Below are 19,756 nucleotides of genomic sequence, written 5' to 3'. Positions count from 1 at the left end.
TAAGTTGGGTCCTTGCCCTCAATATTACAATGTTCCCACCGTTTCGTATCTAGACCTTAAAATTACCTTACTCGACAAGACCGAGATACAGTTGGAGAATAAAGTATTTTACAACTAGATTGATAATACCATTATTTTAACTTCCATGGGAATGCGCATTGCATACATGCCCTCTAGAGCAGGGCCGAATTTAGGGGGTGGCCACAAGGGCTGCGGCCCATGGCGGCAAATTTAGGGGGCAGCAAATGTTGTAACTTTTTCAAATGTAGGTATCAAGAAAAAAATCTGATTCAGAAAAAAAGATTATAAACGAGAAAAGGCAAAAACATCTCCCATTTCCTGAGAGTTAAAGTATAGTAATGTCTAATTTGTTTGTTTTTGGTGTCTAATTTGTCTTTTGGTGATACAAGAGACAGAAGTTGAGATAGAAACCAAACACGCAATTTGGCCTAGAGTGGCGCAACGCGGAGAGCAACGATGACGAGGACTTGAGATGGAAAGGAGGAGCCCTCGGCGCGGCGGTCGGCATGTAACACATATTAGCGCCTACAAGACTCCATGAATACTTCACGCATTGCGTCAAACGTAGTGCAGTCAGCAGCGGTTGGAGTGAAACACATAGCGCCTACAAGACTGTAGGGATACTTCACGCTTTGCGCCAAACACTGTGCGGTGGGCGCGGTGCCGAAATCAAAATCTTTAAACCACATTCATGTTCATTCTTTCATAATTGTTTCGTTCTTTTCTCATAAATGAAAGGCCTCGTCCACACAGAGATAGGTTTACGGAACTTAATTTTCGCGCAAAGTTCCGTGAACTTCTGGTAGTGTTGACAGGGCTTTCCCAAAAAATGTGTCCAACAAGAGTAAACGCGTCTTATGCACCCCTCCTCCTCTGGCGCGTTCACTTGATGGTTTGTAGGTTCAAATACTCGTAGTTTGCTTGAGTAAACATCGAAATCTATCGAGTTACCATTCGACTGACAAAATGCACTGGAAAACGTGTTTTTGGGTGACGCAGACTTTTTTTAAATGCGTGATGCTGCATAGTGACGCACGCGTTGTTCCTGTAAATATCGATGGTGAAATGCATCTCGGTATCCGGATGGTATCTCAGTTTGCGGCGTTGCAGACTTCCCGTCATTCTTTATTTTATACATGGAAAACTACTGAACGTCATTTTTGAAAATTTCAGTGTTATTTCTTCTCTTTATAAAGAATATTTTGTGAAAACTTCAAGCGATGATCTAAGTTATTTTTCCTTTTAAAAAATAAAATAGTAGCAGATATTGAAACACCTCAACCGGAATTCGCATTTTTGCAGTTTCACCGGCGATGTGCTGTCGAATGTTGGTATAATCAGCGCCTTCCGCCGGATTTCATTTTAACCAATGACGTTTCAACACTGAAAAAAATAATATGCTGTTTTAGCACCTAGGATGTCAAAAATGTGTCTGGTGATCCCAAGATGCTGCCTTTGCTGCCCCCGCAGTTAACTTTACATCCTATGAATGCAAATTCAACTGCGTGGGCAATCGAGGCAGCATCTCAGGATCACCAAACACATTTTTGACATCCTAGGTGCTAAAACAGCATACCATTTTTTCAGTGAACGAGTGAAATTTGAAGTTAACCACGTTTCAAAGAAATCCTGAAATTCCTAAATGAAACTAATTATCTCACGAGCAATTTTTTTTCCAACCAATTAAAAAAATAATTGTCAGGCCAAAGAAATGTTTCAAAATAAAAGTACTTGTTTTCCGTTCTAAAAAAAAATGAAAATCTTTTTTACAAGACAATTTTTCCTTTAAAGTTTCGTACATCCGCACATTAATATTTTAAATAGTATAGCTAAGCCTTTCTTATGAGAGGTCATTGAAATATCATGTTTGCTCTTTCTTGACCAAATTTAATCTATAATATTTTCCTCTTATTTTATCTTTGACGCACTTTTTCTGAGTGTATCGCTCATATTTACTGTAACGTGCAGAGCTATTTTGGAAGGTAGGAATTCTACCCTGTGTAAACATGCGGAGGCGTAAAACGACTTTCCAGTTTCCAACCTCAAGTCCTTTGAGAGATGTCTCGGAAAGAGGGTAAACACAGCGTTACTATGGTGGTGCGGGGGAGGGGTTGTGGACGAGTTAGCCGCCGTCGACGAATTTAGTAGAATTGAATTCTCCTCGGCATTTGAACGTCGTCGGTAAACGGGAAAAATGCCACTTCGGAGAGTTTCATGAAAGATCGCTGAATAGCAAAATCGATGTATATATTTGCCGTACCGAACATAGACTCATTCAATGCCCACGTCATTCGTGCGGTGTTCAGCCTATCGGTTAGCGATGGTTCCAAAAAATATACATAAATTCATGAATACTTCTATAGGAAGCTGTAGATTTTAAAACAAATTTTCAAAAAAATGAAAAAAAAAATGAAAATAAAAAAAATGGGGGCTTCTCTGCTGTGCCAAGGAAAAACGCCGTATGAACTTTCGAGAGTTGCCGAGTTGCTCCAGATAATATATGTATTTGTGAGGAAAGTTATGCATACGTGTCCTTCAGATTTTCAGATATTCCAGATTAAATCACAAACAAAACTGTCCAAAAAATTTGAAAAAAAAAAAAAAAAAAAACTATTCTCAATTTTCCCAGTGAATTAGTTTTGCACTGGAGGAACGCCTAAAGATTCGTACGGCGTTCCTCCCTAGCACGTTAGGAGAGCCTCACTGCAGCATTTTTGTCGAACAACTTTCGAGCCACCCTGCATGGCGAAGCTAGGTTGCCGAATGTGATCCATGAACAGAACAAAAAGAGGTGAAGGGGGGGGGGGGAGCAATTCAAACCAAAACAAAACATATCAACCTAACTTGACCTAACCTGCCAAACTAAAAACAATCAGCAGGCAGAGACAGAAATCAGAGCACCCATTGGGTGTTTCGAAAGTTGCTCGACAAAAGTGCTGTGTTGGGGCCCTTCTACATAAGATCCAAAAATGAGTACCTGGTTAGGAAATGTATAGACCTGATAGTAATTTTGAAGATTAAGTTTGATGATTTCGCGGAGCTCTTAGGACCCAAAAGGGCAGCCTACCTATGAGCTCAAAATATTCAGTATTATTTATTAATACATTATTACAATAATTACCACCACGTCGTTCAAGATTTTGCGTAAGTTTCCTCAGTTTTGCGGAAGGATGCATTATATGAAACTAGGGGGTATACCACCTGGCCGCTACGCGGCCCAACCCCCAGAGGGCGCTTTGCGCTCTATCAGACTTGCTTTGACAAAAGAACGACCAAAAAAATGAAAAGATTTTCATACTCGACTCTCATTTGTCCAAGCTCCCTCTTGCCGGAAGCGATTGAACCAATACGAATCGAATAAAAAAATCGGCATTTATTTCAAGCTTCTCGCAAAGACTGAAACGAAATGGAACAAAGCGTTTCATTGCTCTTGGATAGTCTGTGCCAAAGGAGCATACCTTCCACTCACCTACTTTACCCTACTAACAGACCAAGATTCAAAATTTCCCGCTTAGTTCAATTTTCCGCTAAATTTGAAAAACCCGCCATTTTTTTATTGGCGGCAATTTCAAATATTGCCCACCTGTTTAAGCTTTCTGGTCTTTTCTTCTATAAAAAAACCTGGGTCATGCATATTTCCAAAATCTGATTACAGTAAACTCATGTAGGGCCTATTACCGCAAAAATTATCGCAAAAATCATGGACATCGGCCCAGTAAAACGCTCAAACGAACTATGGCAAAAAATTTAAATTTACATTGTTTAAATGGGAGAATTCGCAACTTTACCACGTAATATAAAAAAGGCTGGGTCATATTTTGCAAATCTGAATAGAGCAGGCTCATCTAGAGACAATTGTCCGTCGATAACCGCAAAAATCATGAAAATCGGCCCCGTGGAACGCTGGAACTAAGCGTTACCAGTTATGCAAAATTAGGAGGTCTCGGAGCTTATAGTATAGATATTGTCGGCCAGATTGACTTGAAGATTGCCAACGACATTTTTCCAGTGTTATTACTCCTAGGAAGATTGGCTACTCTTTTGGCCCGGAAACGCAATATTTTAACATGTCCATACTCTCTCTATTCAGGTATCCGAACATAAACTATCACGAATATCCGGTTTTTAAAAACCCTATTCCCACCTGTTCTGGTTCCGTTCAGCATAAATGCGTCCATTTTTCGCTGATGTCCACGCCAAATAATTTTAGGCGTTGTTAGAGTACCTCCGAAGATGAGCTATTTTAAGTTTAAGGATTGAAAGTAAATGAAAGAATCAAGATGGCGGATCTTAGTTTAAGAGCGCGTCAACTTATTGGGCGTAAATTACACTGGGACGGTATCATACTGTTGAGATTCCTGCGTCCGGAATACGATTGGCGGGAAACACTCAGTGATGAAAGCTGTAAGACTGTTAACTCCCCGGAAAGTTGAGGATTTTTACTCGGTGCCTTTGATCCGAGTTCCTTTGTAACTGATAGCCGTCCGCCGCCGTCCGCCGCCGCCACCGCCGTCGCCGCGCAGCAGAAAGAAAACTTAACCAGAAAAAAGCTCGCAAGAGCTCTCTGTGGATCAGATCACAGGATAAAATAACGTCTCATTTAAGAAACATTGTGAGTGGCATTAGTTTCTCAATGCAGATGAATGCTTGAAAAGGTGAGCCAGGAGTGGTAGTTTGGCATTGCACAACGTATCTATCGCTGAATTTATTGCGAGATAAGTATCGCAACCTTGTCACGGTAGGATTCGCCGCTGAGCTTGAGTTCAATTTCAAAAGGTTTGTTTGACGCTTAAATTTGGATTCAGCTTCGATGCCAGTTTTAAACCCTCGCGTTTCTCTACGCAACTCCCGTTCAGACTTACAAATCGACGGCAACATTTCCGAACCGCTCATCTCGATTTCGGTGCCTCAATATTTCCTCTCCTATTATTTTTGTTTCTTCTCTCTTTTTTTAAATGGAGAATGAATCCTATTATTTCTGTTTTTTCTCTCTTTTTTTAAATGGAGAATGAATCAATACCTACCATCAGTGGTAATGGCGTGATACCCGACTTTTATTAGACATTAAAATATTATTAGGCATGTGATGTGTGACGGCAGTTTTATTAGACATTAAAATCACCAATTATTATCGACCGTAGAAATCACACAGATTAGTCCAGATTGCTAACATCGGCGGAAGAGCGTGAGTAGTTTTGTGAGCGCCATTGGCGGGAAAATCCTTGGGCATTTAAAACTAGGAACCAAAACTGAAATTTTGGCTATTTGCAGCAGATTTTCGGCGGGAGAATACTTCTTTTTCAGATTTTTGTGGGATGAAACGTTCCGAAGAATTCAAGAATTAGTTTCTCAGTAGAATTTATGTGGTTCAATATTTCCAAATTAAAAGATGCAGCACTTTCCCCCTAATTTGGAATGTCTATCTCTCATCTATTCTGGATGAATCGATCCTCACTGCCAGATTATAATATATCATATTTTTGAAGTTTAAAGCCTTAGAAACCGAAAATTAATGCGAAATCCTGGCAAAATAAGACTTTTGGTTCCTAGGTTTGAATTCCCGCCAGCCCCCCCCCCCCCCCCCATGAGAGCAGTTAATTGCTACCAACTGTTGTAGGAATATTGAAACAGAATACTTAGCATAACAGTACTTGATAAATCTTATTTGATCAAAAACCATTATTACACATTACTATTTATACTTTATCAAAGCTTTATAATCAGATTCAAGAGAAAATTTCTCTCGATCCGGTCAAGTTCTCTCACTACTGGTAGTGCCATCAATTTTCTAAAGTTGCCTAACCTATAGCAAAATTACTCACGCTTCCGAAGCATTGTCTAGATTGGATGTTAGCGATCTAGACTAATCTGTGAGAAGAAATCATAACCAAGATTAATTACCTTGAAAAATTCGAGTTAGGGTGCGGAGATACCTATCCCAGGGGGGGGGGAGGACAGGAAAAGGGATTTTTTATAAATTTTTCAGCTACTTGAATAGCGGAAGCGACAACAGCGTGGGCGTTGAGCATATATAGGAAAGCCGATGGACTTTGACGTCACGAAAGACACCTCTGGATGCAATGAGCGCATTCTTGAACAAAAACGAACGTGAGATCAAAAAGCGGCCTCAGGTGGATTCCACTAATGCTATCTATTCAAGAGTCGCTCTGATTAACGTCCAGTCAACAAACCGCAAACGAAATCTTCAGATACAAGTATCGGGCCCTAAGAGCATCTTTACCTGAGTCTGTCGGCTTCGGGTCTCACGACTTCCAGAGGGTGGACCGTTTTTGAACTTTTTTCGAAATTCCAAGATGGCTAGTGCTAAAAAGCTGCGTTTTGGCATAAAAATAACGCTCAATTTTTTCCAGAATTTTTGGATGATGTCCTGAGCCCGCCCCGACGCTATTTTTGTTGCCAAATTTTCGATTTTTTCGAGAAATTGCCAGAATTCTATTAAAGGCCCACCCAGCATACGCATGAAATTAATCTAAGTGCAATTTTAATACTTTTAATATAATTTCAAGCGATACAGGTCAGGATACCCCCTTGCCGCTACGCGGCCCAACCCCTAGCGCTCGAGGCTCAGTGACCGCGGAACTCGTTCTGAAACAACGGAACTTACAATGATGTCATCAAGCGGCAGCACCCCAAAATGACCGAGGACAGTCGGAAATGGCCGGAAATGGCCGGAATAAGTCTCATTGGATCCGGATGCAACAGATGGTTGCTGCCCTTAGGATTGAGAGGGGGAGTGGAGAAGTGAAAAAAGTAAATAAATAAGGAAATTTAAAGTTTCATTGATAGAGAGACGAATCTCAAGAGAAAGAAGACAAGGAAGAAGAATACAACAGAATAAACGAGAGGAAGAACGCGGACATAGGGAGAAAGAAAAATAGGAGGAAAAATAGTAGGATAATTATTTGAACATTGATCCTTCTTATTCCACCTTCCACTCCTCTTCCCCTTGTCCTTGTTAATCTTTTTCTACTTCTTCTTCGTCTTGGGGTCTCAGGGACCCGGGTGTGTGAGACTAGGATTAGCTTTTCCGATTGCCTCTTATTACTCTACTCTGAATTAGATTGGCGCGAACGTTGACTTGACATCAATGTAGTGTGTCGCCGGTTTATGCGAGCTAACTAATCGAGAGGATATTTTCCAAATCAAGTTTCGTCTGAGTGTAATTCGTCAGACTCACCGAGGATGCGAGGGAGGGTCTCGCCGGCTCAGACCTGTGGGTGAAGCCTCCGCCTCGCCAATTCCCGCATCCTTTTCAGATTTCCACAAATTTCCAAACCGCCCATCAAAAGTCCCTACTCAGGGAAATTTTTATGGAAAATTGAATGTTGCCACTCGTTAATGAGGCTCTTTTCATGCAGAAGAGGGACTTGGGTTGAAAATACCGAGATCGTCATAATCTGAGATGGCCGCCGAAAAATGATCGGAAACGGGTATATCAGCTGATCATGAACAGATCCGAGCGAGGGGTTCCTCGATTTCGAATTCGGGCAAAGGATTTTCAAACTTGAAACTTACTTTTGACAGAACCTGTATTTGTATCTCGTAAAGATCAACGGAGAGCATCATCTAGCCTCTTGGTGGCAGAAGAGACTCCTGCTTAAAAGCTCCATCATTCAACGCTTGAATCATCTGCTATATGTCTCGTTGGTTCCTCTGTAGTCCTACGGCAAAACGCCGTCTAAGTAATCCAGTGTGCTTAAATTTTTATCAGAAAAAATCCGTTTTAAAGAAAACTTATACATATTTTTCCTTGAAATTTGCAGACGCGCTGGATTAAATTGCGAATAATTCTCCAAACGGCTCAACGAAAAGAGCCCACAAAAAAAAAAAAAAAAAATCGAACAGATGGATTCTAAGATATCGCTGTAGACAGATTTGGGGGACGCCACACGGACGGACACACATTTTTTCAAGTATGGTTATTTTTACTCCTGGGACCTTAAAACGTCTAGAAATGACGAAATTTCAACTTTTTTCTTTTTTTTTTCTTGGAGGATGACAATAATTCCTCTCTACCCCAGGGGAGCGAGAAAGTAAAAAGAAAGAGAAATGGATTATTTTATATTTTTGGAGAAATTATTGGCAACGTAAGAATGCTTTTACGTTCCCAATTCGTTCGGCGGTATTAATCATCCTCTCTAGAGATTTGTTTGGCGTACCGGCCTTACAGCTAATGGGGTAATTATTAAAATTGGTAGGCAAGCTAAGCTGTAGACAAAGAAGGCATAGAGAAAATGTAGGGATCCTATACATATCGACGGTGTAAGTCGGCAATCACATAACTCGGTTTGCGACGTCGCAGACTTCCTATCATACTTTTAATTTCTTTTTTAAACGGATAACTACTCGATGACAATTCTTTAAAACTGTCGTGATTTTTCGTCTCCGTATGAAGAAAATTCTGCAAAAACTTCAAGAAATGATGTCAATTTGTTTCCCTTCAAAAAAATATTATAGAGACGGAGATTTTTAGACACCGCAAACGAGTTATGTGATTGCCGACCTACACCGTCAATATATATCCTGTGTAACTATCTATTAACCCAATCCGTCCAGAATGATTGATTATTACAATTCTTACGACCTGCTGTTTCTAAAGTACGTACTACATTAAGTTTTTGCATTTTACTCATTTTTACGGAAGGATGCACATTTATAAACATGTTTGGCCCCTTTGCTATGATATTGGAATCTGAAGATTGGTAGCAGCATTTTTACTGCGTTTTTTGTGTTAGAAGATCGGCAGTCCATTTGGGCCCGAGGAACTCCATATCCCGACTTGTCGGCACTCTCCCCATAAGGCCTGGATATACGCTCATACGCTCAAACTTCCATCAATTTCCGATGAAATGGTGACTGGTGCGCACCATCTACCGTCAATCTTTTGCGGCCTGCAAAAATTTGATTGTAGATGGGTGATTTCACGATAATAGGAATAGTCGTGTCGCCGTGGGTTATGAACGACATAGGGCAAAACGATTGAAAACCAAATTAATTAATCAATAGGAATGATGTCCCTGAACCTATCCATGCTAAAAAATATGATGAATTATTATTATATTTAATAATATGAGACTTTAAAGGCCGAAAATGTCCGGTCGGTTACAAGTCGCCAACCCCGATTTTGAAGCAAAAGAGCAATTTGCGGTAACATATCAGTACTGATCATGAACTCTTTGGCAATATTTGCTGAAAAGAGACTCTAGTGTTCAAGAAAATTGCCAGTTTGAACTGAAATGTTTATTATTGAGCGAGAAAAGTCATAAGAAAGAGGTGTCGCCACATTTGGCAACAAATTTTTGCAGTTGTATTAAGTGCAGTGTTTATCTCGCCAGATGGAGTCAGGAGTTTCAAAACTGCCATCAAATTGTTCGCTGAAGTCTTCTTGACAAAACCATTACTGATAAGTCAGTTTTTTTTACAATGAAAACTTAAATTATTATGAAAACCAGTGATTTTTACGTGTGTAGCACTAATTCCTCACTACGCAAAAACCTCAATTTAATAGTATTAAACTAAAACGAAGTCTCCAAAGTTTAGAAAACTTTTAAGGCAGCATTAATTCCACCTCATAACTCAAGAATTGCCAAGTTTCATCTTTTGTATCATCTTTAATCTCACATTTTTGAGTGTCGGTTACGCTGTGTCTGTTACGTAACCGACACAATTTGGCAGGGCCGCCATGTTTGCGTGGACCTCCAGCAGTCCCGCGGAAAGCGCTGATACCTGATTCAATGGCTTGTTTATCAATCACTTTAACTTTGCACTGACTCAAAATAGAGCGTGCCAAAGCTGGAAAAAGGAAGTTTAATACCTTTAAAATGAGGTAATGAAATCCTGTTAAAATTGGTGCACTTTTATTTCTCAGGTATTTCACATTTTAACTATTCCTGTTATCGTGAAATCACCCAGATGATGGAACTGTGGGTCTCATCCGTCATTTGATTTCCACACAACCGTGCTTATTTCATTTTTACTTCATCAACACGCTGTTTTAATTAATTTTAGATAACAATTTAGATAACTCTTGACCGCCATTTTTGTCATGATTTTGATCGAAAATTGACGGAAATTTGAGCGTGTATCCAGGCCTATACAGGTGCTCTACGAAGTCTACGATGAACATTGGATGAATGGATTGGACGGTAGCGGCACCGCTGTCGGCCCCTCTCTGGAAGCTCGGCTTCAGATAAGCCACTCGGGCGGCGCGGCGGCGGAGCGGAGGTGGATGGAAGGCGGTGGCGGTGGTGTTAGCGGAGGGAGGGGGTGAGGCGGCGACGCAAATCCGCCCAATTTCAGATAACGGGAGTCGGCAACGGGTTAAAGACAGCCGACACGGCGAGACAAATGACTGCCTCGCCATCGCCAAACTACCCCCGACGACGCACGCTGGATCGAGTCAACGGAGAGCTCAGACAAACTTTGGAAACTTAAACGCTTATAGTTCCGTTTATTCAAAACTTTGAGGTTCTAACAGTGGTTCTATTGGTTACCTGGAGAAATTTTCCTCTAGAATCATCCCTTAAAATTTAAAATGTGTCGGAATAGACATACAAATTTGCAGTTTTAGTCAAAAATCTTATGTGCGACCTCTCTGATTGACTGGATCCACTGTGCGGCGGGACGCATGGCGTAAGATGTAAGGAGCGTCGACTGAGGCGGAAACCTCGCCCGTTAGCGATCAAGTCGTCACCGGTAAAGGTCCACTTCCACGCGCGAGAACTCAAACCTAAACCCCCCTAAAGCGGACCGCGTATCAACATCCGAAGGTAGTCAAATTTACCCTCAAAATTACCCTGGTTTTCAGGACAGTCATCACTGTTTTTTGACACTCCACCGTGATCAGTGTTCGAAACTCACTTTGAAGTTTAAGGAGCCATGTGGCCCATCATGCTCAATTTTTAGGGGCCATTGAGGATTTTTTAGGAGCCAAATTGACGTTTTGCCTACATATCACGACGCATTTTGTAAGAAGTTAGACGGAAGATGTTTTAGTTAACTAGTAGCTGTAATTTGTAACTTTCGAAAATTCACCGAACAGAAAACTCGCGGATCGGCATTTCTATAGTAAGGTCGCAATTGCTGCCGGTTGTATTCGCACCGACTGAGGCTGCGGACAGGAGGGGGGAGGGGAGTGCGGGCTAATCTTGGGGTTTTTTCGATGCAGGACTCTGCTATAATTAGATTTTCTTTGTAATTAATTTTTATAGTTAATTCACTTTTATTTCTTATTAAGATAATTTCTAAATGGATTAGTCTTCGTTTCTTTTATTGTCATAACGCTTTCAAGTAGGTTAACGGTACGTATGCCAACAGGCGATTCTACCCAGCTTTATTAGATTGTATTGATAGGCCTTCGGGCCGAGGCCTGTCTCCCCCGGTTCCAACTTGTCAATTTCACTAATAAACGAAGCCCGGAAGGGTTAAAAAGTAAAAAAAAAAAAAGATAGTATGGAGCGATCTTATTGGTTGAAATGGTTAGATTCTATAGACTAAGGGAGAAAATGATGGATAAACTATCGGGTCTCTCGTGGATTGCTGTTAATTAGTCGATTATCTACTTTCTTTGATCATTGCAACGACCCGCTTCCACTAATGGGATCCCTCTAAACCCATTTTGTCTTCTTTGTCTATAGCTTTGTCTATCAATTCTACAATGAGTCCGGTGCGGATATTACATAATTTCAAAGATGCCATCATTGCGATGTAGTTTTGTCCTGCAAAGGAGAACAGACGAGAAGAGAGGCAGAAAAGAAAGGAATGAACGTCCGTGGGACCCGGACCCTAGCTGGGAGGAAACTTCCTAAACGGCATTGTGATTCCGGTTGACGTTTGATTAATAGTCCGCCCGTAAACTTTATTATTCTCTGCCAACTAATTGATCAAGCTGACACATCTTCATTCAACTACTCTGATGTTTCCAAATATTATGACAGCAAATTATGACACATTTCTCGTCTTCTTCTTACTTACACTCACTGTCCCGCCATTTATTTTTCTTTTATTACTTTTACTACTCTTGTAATTTTTTTTTTTTTTTACTTTAAAAGTAATATGGAACCATCTCATAGGCGTAAATACGTCATTTTGCTAGAGGGGGCCTGGCCATCTGTCACCGGGGGATCCGAGATAATTAAGAGGAAATTTTAAATCTATGTTGACATATTTTGAGACTACCATAATGCCAATTTTAGATAATACTAACTGAATAAAGACGGGGGTTTCATTTAAGACTCTGTATTGAAAAAGATAAGCATCTTCGACGAATGTTTTTCCCCATCTTCCAGAATTTCTAGGGGAGGGGGATAGATGATATTTTTTCAATTCTGTGAGAACCAGGACCCCCTTGGACCCCCTTCAAACGCCCATGAATTCCATCTCTTTGTCAAGGGCCTTAGAATATTGAACTGGCACCCAATATGACACCTGGAGATTATGATAATTTAGAATAAATCATGTATCTCAATAATGTTTCCTGTAAATAATTTCTCCCCTTCTTTTTCTACCTTTGACTTGTTAATAAGCTCTGTTTGTCCAGTTTGTAATGCTCTTAAAAATCCGAGGGAAGGAATTTGCAAGAATTTTTGATAATTATTTTGTTGTTTATAAAAGTAAATTTTGCAACGTCTAAGGGCCCAAACGGCGTTCTTGCGAAACAATACAGAATGGAAATAGATAAATTAAGTCGAAGATATATCGATCCTCGGAACAATTCAGTCAAAAAAGTGGAAGCAAAGTGTGTTCTGTAGTTAGAAAACGTGAGTCTCCAGCAGAACCTGCTGGCAGCAAATTCCCACTTTTTGTCAGGAAGTTAAAATAAGTTAAAGGACGGGGTCAGTAAAATCTATATTTTTTAATGAATTTATAAGTTCTGTTCATCAAAGTAGGAAGAAAGTTTTTTGGAATCCAACGCTGGTCATTTGGCGGACGATGCCCAATTTGCCCTATTCCCTGTCATTAACGCAAAATATAAATTGATTTTAATAAAACATTAACAACATATCTTATTTGCTGGTCAATTCTCAACATAATCATGACCTTTAACATGACCTTTTAACTGAAAACAAAACAACATACTTTGAGATGCATCGTTGCTTATTCCGCTAAACTGACGTAGCACTTGGCTAACTAGATTGTGATTGAAGGCGCTGCATGAGCAACTATTTTAACTTCATAGTGGCGCTGATTGCATACCCAAAAACTGAAGGCGTTTGAATTTTGATAGCGCGCGGAGTGAGCGCATGACGTACGGAGGCCTCTCCACGGAACGGAAATGCGATTCTCGAATCGAAGCGCTGTTTCAGAGCAAGAGACTCGAATAGATGAAGGTGAAGAATAAGGAAAGGAGGTGAGGAAATAATTTGGATAAAAATATGGAAAGAGAGAGGGAGAGGGAGGGAGAGAGAGAGAGAGATAAGAGAGCGAGAAACAGAAAAGAAAGGACGAAGAAAAATACATTTTACCTCCGTCTATTTTTCTTCTATTTCTCATTATCGATCTCTTCTTCTTTTTTTCCATTTTCTCATTACCTCTTTCGTGCACCTCCTTTCCTATATTCTGTTTTTTCCTACTTCTATTTTTTTTTTCCTCCGATTTGGAGGACGACTAGAATTAATAATCTCTGGGGTGGAAGCTACATGTGACTCGATTTATATTCAACATGGGAATGGAATTGCAAGGGTTATTTGAAGAAGAGCGCACTGAAAAAAATAATAGAGCCGTAGAGACAAGATAAACTTGTTAAACCTGCCTTGTCTCAGGAACAAGACTTTTAGTCTGCCAAACAACTCAGTTTGTTTGGGAAACAACACCCGTTTGTTAATGCAACAAGACCAGTCTTGTTTTATATGCTAGGTTTCTGAGCCACCGGACTCGATAGTCTTGTCACTGTGACAAGATTCTCTACTCACCGCGAGTAACGGTCAAATTCAAAGAGAGCGTATTATTTTATATATTTTGAAAGAGTATTTTAAGAACTACGCATAATAATTGTTCCCCGAAAATTTTTCTGGATGTTTAATGACAAGGTAAATACAATAAGTTTATAATTCTTTTTTAAAAATAAATCGCTCATGCGTAAGGTTTTAAAATCAAATGTATCTAATTATAAAATTATTTTTTTAACGTTTGATTTATTTATATATTATTAATTATTATCATGATATAAAATAAAAATAAAAATTAGAATCATTAACACGGAACAAAGGAAACATCGTTGCTTGAAGAAACACATTTTTCCGGCCTAAATTGTCCATTTTTATCTGATGTAGAGTGTAAATTCCTTTTCGTAAACGGTGAATAGTAAAAAAGAAAAAAACCAAACAATCTGATGCTCTACGCATTCCACAGACTTGAGATAGCAACACAATGAAAAAGTAATTCTGTGGGCTGTACTTATACTTATAATTCGGCTCCATTATACAACTAGCCCGGATAGCTCGGTCAGTAAGACACTCGGTCCATAACCAGATGGGCCCGCGTTCAAATCCCGATCAGGTCGGTAAAATTTGAAAGATCGAATGGGACAATTCTGGTGTAAGAGGAGTGAAGGAAGTAGAGATTAATTAAATTTTCATATAAAAATTGCAATTCATATAAATTTGTGACATTTTTTTGCAATTTTAATTTCTTCCGAATACTGTGACAAGACAAGTCTTGTTCCCAGAACTAGACAATTTTGTTACCGTGACTAGACTTTTGACTTATGCAACAAGGAAGTCTTGTTCCCTGAACAAGACTGTATGGGTCCCACGAACAAGAATGCCTTGTGGATCAAATATAACAAGACGGTCTTGTCTGGGGGACTAGAATCCTTGTTTCTCGGACAAGGCACTTTTTTCAGTGCGTAACCAACAGAAGTCAAGTTTTAAGTGAATAGGAAAAAAACTCGATTTTCTTGACGATTCTGCTTATGACTGTTGGAAAAAATCCATCCGTATAAAGACCATGACCACACAAGAAGAGTCGGAGCAATCGGGCAAGCTAAACCTTTTTTTTTTTTAAATTTTGGTGGATACGCTTTTTATCCACTAAACGCTCAGTGTTGTCATTTTTAGAAGTACATTATGACAGTCTACCAGTAAAGGTGGTATACTACGTATACGCGTCAAAAACGGCGTGTTAAGAGCAATTTTGGTAGAAACGATCGCTAGTAAGATGCGTTCAACCTCAAGGAATAATTCCGTTGATAGCTCAATTTTTAAAAATTTGACGGTCACGCAAAACTCGAAACTCGCACTCGAATAATCCGTTGAATTCAATTTTTTCTTCCATTCTTCAATGTAAGAGAGTGAATTGTGATGGTATCCCTCCTCTGGAAATTGATGGTCCTCGTGGGCGTGAAGTGTGAGTCGGATCGAGTTTCTCTCCATCCGTCTACCTTTTTTCCTCGACGTGAGCTCCGTGGCGTGCGGGAGGCAGAAGTGCCGTGGCTTTCCACGCGGTTGACGGGAAACGAGGAGCCCATCGAGGAAATACGCTTGGTGCACGCGTTTCTCGTAATCGCGGAAACACCGCTTCTGATAACCTACCTCCATTATTAGCTTCGATCCTATACCTACGCACCTTGCTCGGTTCCCGCACGCAGCTCAGAGCTCTCGCTCCCACAAGATCACACACACGTGCACCCATACACACATACGTGCACCACTACAAACGAACGTGCACCAAATACACACACAAACAAACCCACCCTCACACATACACACACACCCTCACGCGCGCGCGCGGGTGACTCTCCGCCCACGCGAGGTGCGCCTTGAGAGTCGGGTTGCCCGCAACCCGCTGTTGCCGACTGAACGTCATCGTAAGGAAGGTAAATGGGCCTGCTCTTGCAAAATTCACCTGGAGCAAAAAGAGGAGTTGTTTCGTTCAGACAATGGCTCCAACATCACGATTATCCCATTCCCCAAAGTCCGAAATACACGCCTAACTTCACAATCTCCGTAAAAAATATGCGTTTTTTCAAGCTTCCCGCTTGGAAAACGATAGTGCGGCACAAATGAATGTTTCGTAAGAGGAGTCGTTCCATCCATTACTTGTGCTTTAGGATGCTACGCGATATTCAACATGGCCGAGGCCTCCGAGCGCAAATCGTGAGGAAGCAAAGCGGTCTTTATCAAGGCGAGGAAAATGTAAATATAATCACGCCGGTTGATAAAATTCCGTCTCGTCTCGTGTGTTTTGGCGGGTTGGTGTCGGCCACCTTGAATACTGTGTAGCATCGTAGTGCGCAAGGGCTGAATTGAACGACGCGACGTCTCATGAGAAATATTCACCTGTGCCTTAGTATTGTTTTTGAAGGAAGAAGCTTAAAAATCGCGTATTTCTTGCGGAGATTGCGAGGTTATGACATTTCAGGCTTTCCCGACGCGTTCATCGTGATTTTGAGACGTTTCCAAAATAGAACACCTCTTCTTTTTGCTCTAGCTAAATTTTGCATCCTCTCATGTTGTGCACTCTCGTGGCGCCTCACGGTTTTGAAGTATGCGATTAGCATCGCCGTCTAGTAATTGCTCACGCTCCTCTTGCTATTCATACCCAATGAGGAAGGAGAATTGAACGTATTTATGCAAAAAGGAACTATGTCTCACGCAAACCCTATGTACATAGTTCCTTTTAGCACAAATACGTCCGATTGGAAGGACAGGAGTGGGAATTTGTAGAGGGAGAAGGTCCCTTCTTTCCTTCTATTCCGCCTTATTCTCATTACATTTCTACTTTTTTCTATTATTTTTCTCCGAGTTTCTTTTTTTCCCCGGCCCCTCTTTTTTCCCATCCTCTCCTCCTTTCTCTATATCCCTATGAGGTTTGGCAAATTATCAATCCGACGATTTCTGATTAAAAGCTCGTCAAAATCACAACTTGTTTCAGAAACCCGGTAAAATCATCAAAATGAGGCTTAAGTGATACCTTGTAAGGAATAAGTCTCTGTTATTATTTAAAGCTTTCGTATACAGCTGGTTTTGGCGATTTAAAAACGCGAGAATCTACACAGCTGCTCTTCAACACAGAACGGTTTAAACTTTTAAATTCTCGTATTACTGAAACCAGTCCCGAACTCAAATTAAATTTCTTCACTTTTGTCGAGACCAAGTCAATGTTCTCAGATTTCCAAAAAAGCGGCAAGAAATGACATTTTTGGGGATGCTTATTTTTGATTTAGGGGTGGTTCAGTCATTAAAATCGACCCTCCCAAATCCATTTTCATTCTTCAAAAGAAAATTGTAAGACGAATATTCTCATTTCAAGTAACCGCATGCTTTTGGTTTGTGTGCGTTTGGTTAATTCAGGAAAACTGATGGAAGTCCTGTCAAAATCTATTTTAGGAGGAAATATTTATAGGGGCTCCAGGACACTCCCTCAATGATTTTCTGTCCGCATGCCTGTTTTGTCTAATAGTGTACGCCCGTGCGTAAAATAAGTAACAGTGACTCGGTTCGAGTGTTTTATTTTCGTCCGTGTGTAAAATGATCAATGAGAATATCGAAATGAGAAAATGTAGAAAGAAGGAGGTATTGCTATGGTAACTCATTTTTTAAGTTAAGTGTTACTTTCTTCTTTTGATTCATCTTCTCAAATTGTCATTGGTGAATATTTGGTTTTATTTCTATCCTTAACATTTTCGATATAAAACATAACCTATATATACCTCTTTTTTTAAATGAAAATATACTTCATTTTTAAAACGTGGCTAACATTTGTAAAATCTTTTCCAAGCGGTATGGCATCGATATTAATCTCAATGAGACGTAGTTATTGTGAAAGAAACTATACAAAAATGAATAAAAAAGGAAAAGATATCAAGAAGCACACAATCTTTGTTTGTAACCATTTGTACATCAATCTTTTAGAGTCAGATGTGTCCAATTTTAACAGTTTGGTTGCGCGTGCATCACGTTGCAGCACAGTAAAAGCACAAAATATAAAATAACAAATCAAAGTGCTTTGAAAATCATTGAATTTGATACGGAATTTCCTTAATATTCATAAAATTCTCAGTATATTTTTCTTTAATACATATTTTTTTCCATTAAATTAAATAAAAATAATCCATGCAGGGTGTGTGAACATTTCAAAATCATGAGTTTAAATGCACTGACTCCGCAGGTTTAAATATAAGAACCGAACAGAGCGGAACAGCGCGGCGTGCTGCCAGCACGAAACGCGCACTGCACTGGCGCCTTCAAACCTAACAGGGATACTTCACGCATTGCGCAACGCGTGAAGTATTCTTGTTAGGTTTGAAGGCGCTTGTGCGCGCATCGCGCTGGTCGCCCGCCGCGCCACGGCGCGGCGCGATGCGTGCCACCGCGCTTCAAGCAACTATTTCGCATCAGAAGTGTTGCACGTATCATACGAAATCGAAGACGCTTCAACGTGTCAAGAATGACAGGCATCCTTCAAGAGTACGGAGCTTTCCTCGCATAAGCAATTAAGATACTACGGCACAAAAAGAGAGCGGCAGTCCAAAAACTTGCTAAGTCCTAGCATCCGTATTTAATGTTTAGCATAATTTAGCATATTTTCCTCTTTAAACAAGCATTGCTTTCTTTATTGATTCATGAGGATATCTTCTCGGCTGTATTCGAGCATATTTCTGCTTGAATATGCTCACTTTATTCGTTAATGAAGTTCAAAAATTACAGCTTTCAGTAATTTCCATGACCGAAAAACGGTTTGTTGAAGTTGGTAGGCACAATTGGACTACATTTTGCAATTTGGACCTATAAATTCCGGCTCGTTTGAAAAAACACTTATGTGCACAGGGAAACTAATGGCACATACGTTGTTTTTAAACCGGGCCAGATTTTATAGTTCCAAATTGCAAAATGCAGTCCAATTGTGCCTCAGTTCTAAAAAAAGGTAATTGAGTGACACTTGGACCACATTTTGCAAAAAGGAACCACTATTTCTGGCTCATTTTAGAAACAACGTATATGCCATTGGTTTCCCTGTGCAGAACGGTGGTTTTATGGAAGAGTCAGAAATAGTGGTTCCTTATTGCAAAATGTAATCCACTTTATTTGAACCGCATACTTTTTGATAGAGACGGTTGAACTAAGCAAGACTGATTAGATTGAATAGATTGTTTGTATACAATTCATATAGGAACGTTATTCTTCATTTTGACGGGCTATAGTTTCCATTAAAAATCTGCAGCATTCAGCTCTCACCAAGTCATGTAGTGACGTTCATCTGATCGCGATAGTGTGGTGGTTTCCTGGATCTTTCAGCGAAAGATTCTAGAAAGCCCATCAAAGACCCTCGAAGCAACCTCGGTGGAAAGCTCCACTGCGTCGTGGGTGGTACGCTCGGGCGACGAACGGCAAGCCAGAGGCAGGCAGAAAGTGGGTCGCGCGGGCATCACACCCGTGCAAGTGCTGAAGATTGCAAGATGTGACTTGTCCTCACATCGAATTTAGCGGAAAGAATGTCCAATCGTGGCCGTCTTCTGCCCGAAAAAGTGACGATTCTTCGGCCAAAATTGCTGACCGATCAATCGTCGAGTTTTCAGGGTTAGAGTGCGGCCACAGCCCCGGGCAGGTTTTCTAGAGTCAGTTGCGTTTTGGATCTGGGCGAAGCGAGGTTTTGGTCTTAGCTGAAGTTGATATTTGACCCGTTTCTCCCCCCCCCCCCCCCCCCCCGCAACCCCTACAATAGTTTGTTTTATGTCTTGTTAGTGAAACAAATTGTTCAACACGCTGTAGAACAG

The 19,756-nt window shown here is 40.5% G+C and overlaps 1 protein-coding gene and 1 long non-coding RNA gene across 5 annotated transcripts in view; one reads left to right on the top strand and one right to left on the bottom strand.

Moving 5' to 3' along the window:
• Positions 1-19,756, bottom strand: part of LOC109039286 (cytochrome P450 6k1) — a 350,075-nt gene that overhangs the window by 143,444 nt on the left and 186,875 nt on the right. The window lies entirely within an intron of this gene.
• Positions 1-19,756, top strand: part of LOC109039284 (uncharacterized) — a 142,399-nt gene that overhangs the window by 71,903 nt on the left and 50,740 nt on the right. The window contains exon 4 of one of the 4 annotated variants that reach the window (XR_011900350.1): positions 11,679-12,515. The exons of 2 other annotated variants lie outside the window; for them this stretch is intronic. This is a non-coding gene — a long non-coding RNA (uncharacterized lncRNA). Of the gene's footprint in view, positions 1-410; positions 2,418-11,678; positions 12,516-19,756 lie in introns of those variants that run through there. One more of the 4 variants, XR_011900351.1, reaches the window with a different exon arrangement.

This window comes from Bemisia tabaci, chromosome 8, assembly GCF_918797505.1.
Source record: "Bemisia tabaci chromosome 8, PGI_BMITA_v3".
Classification (NCBI taxonomy): Eukaryota; Metazoa; Arthropoda; class Insecta; order Hemiptera; family Aleyrodidae; genus Bemisia; species Bemisia tabaci.
The sequence above is the reverse complement of the archived record's forward strand: the minus strand, read 5'-3'. Positions and strand labels throughout refer to the sequence as shown.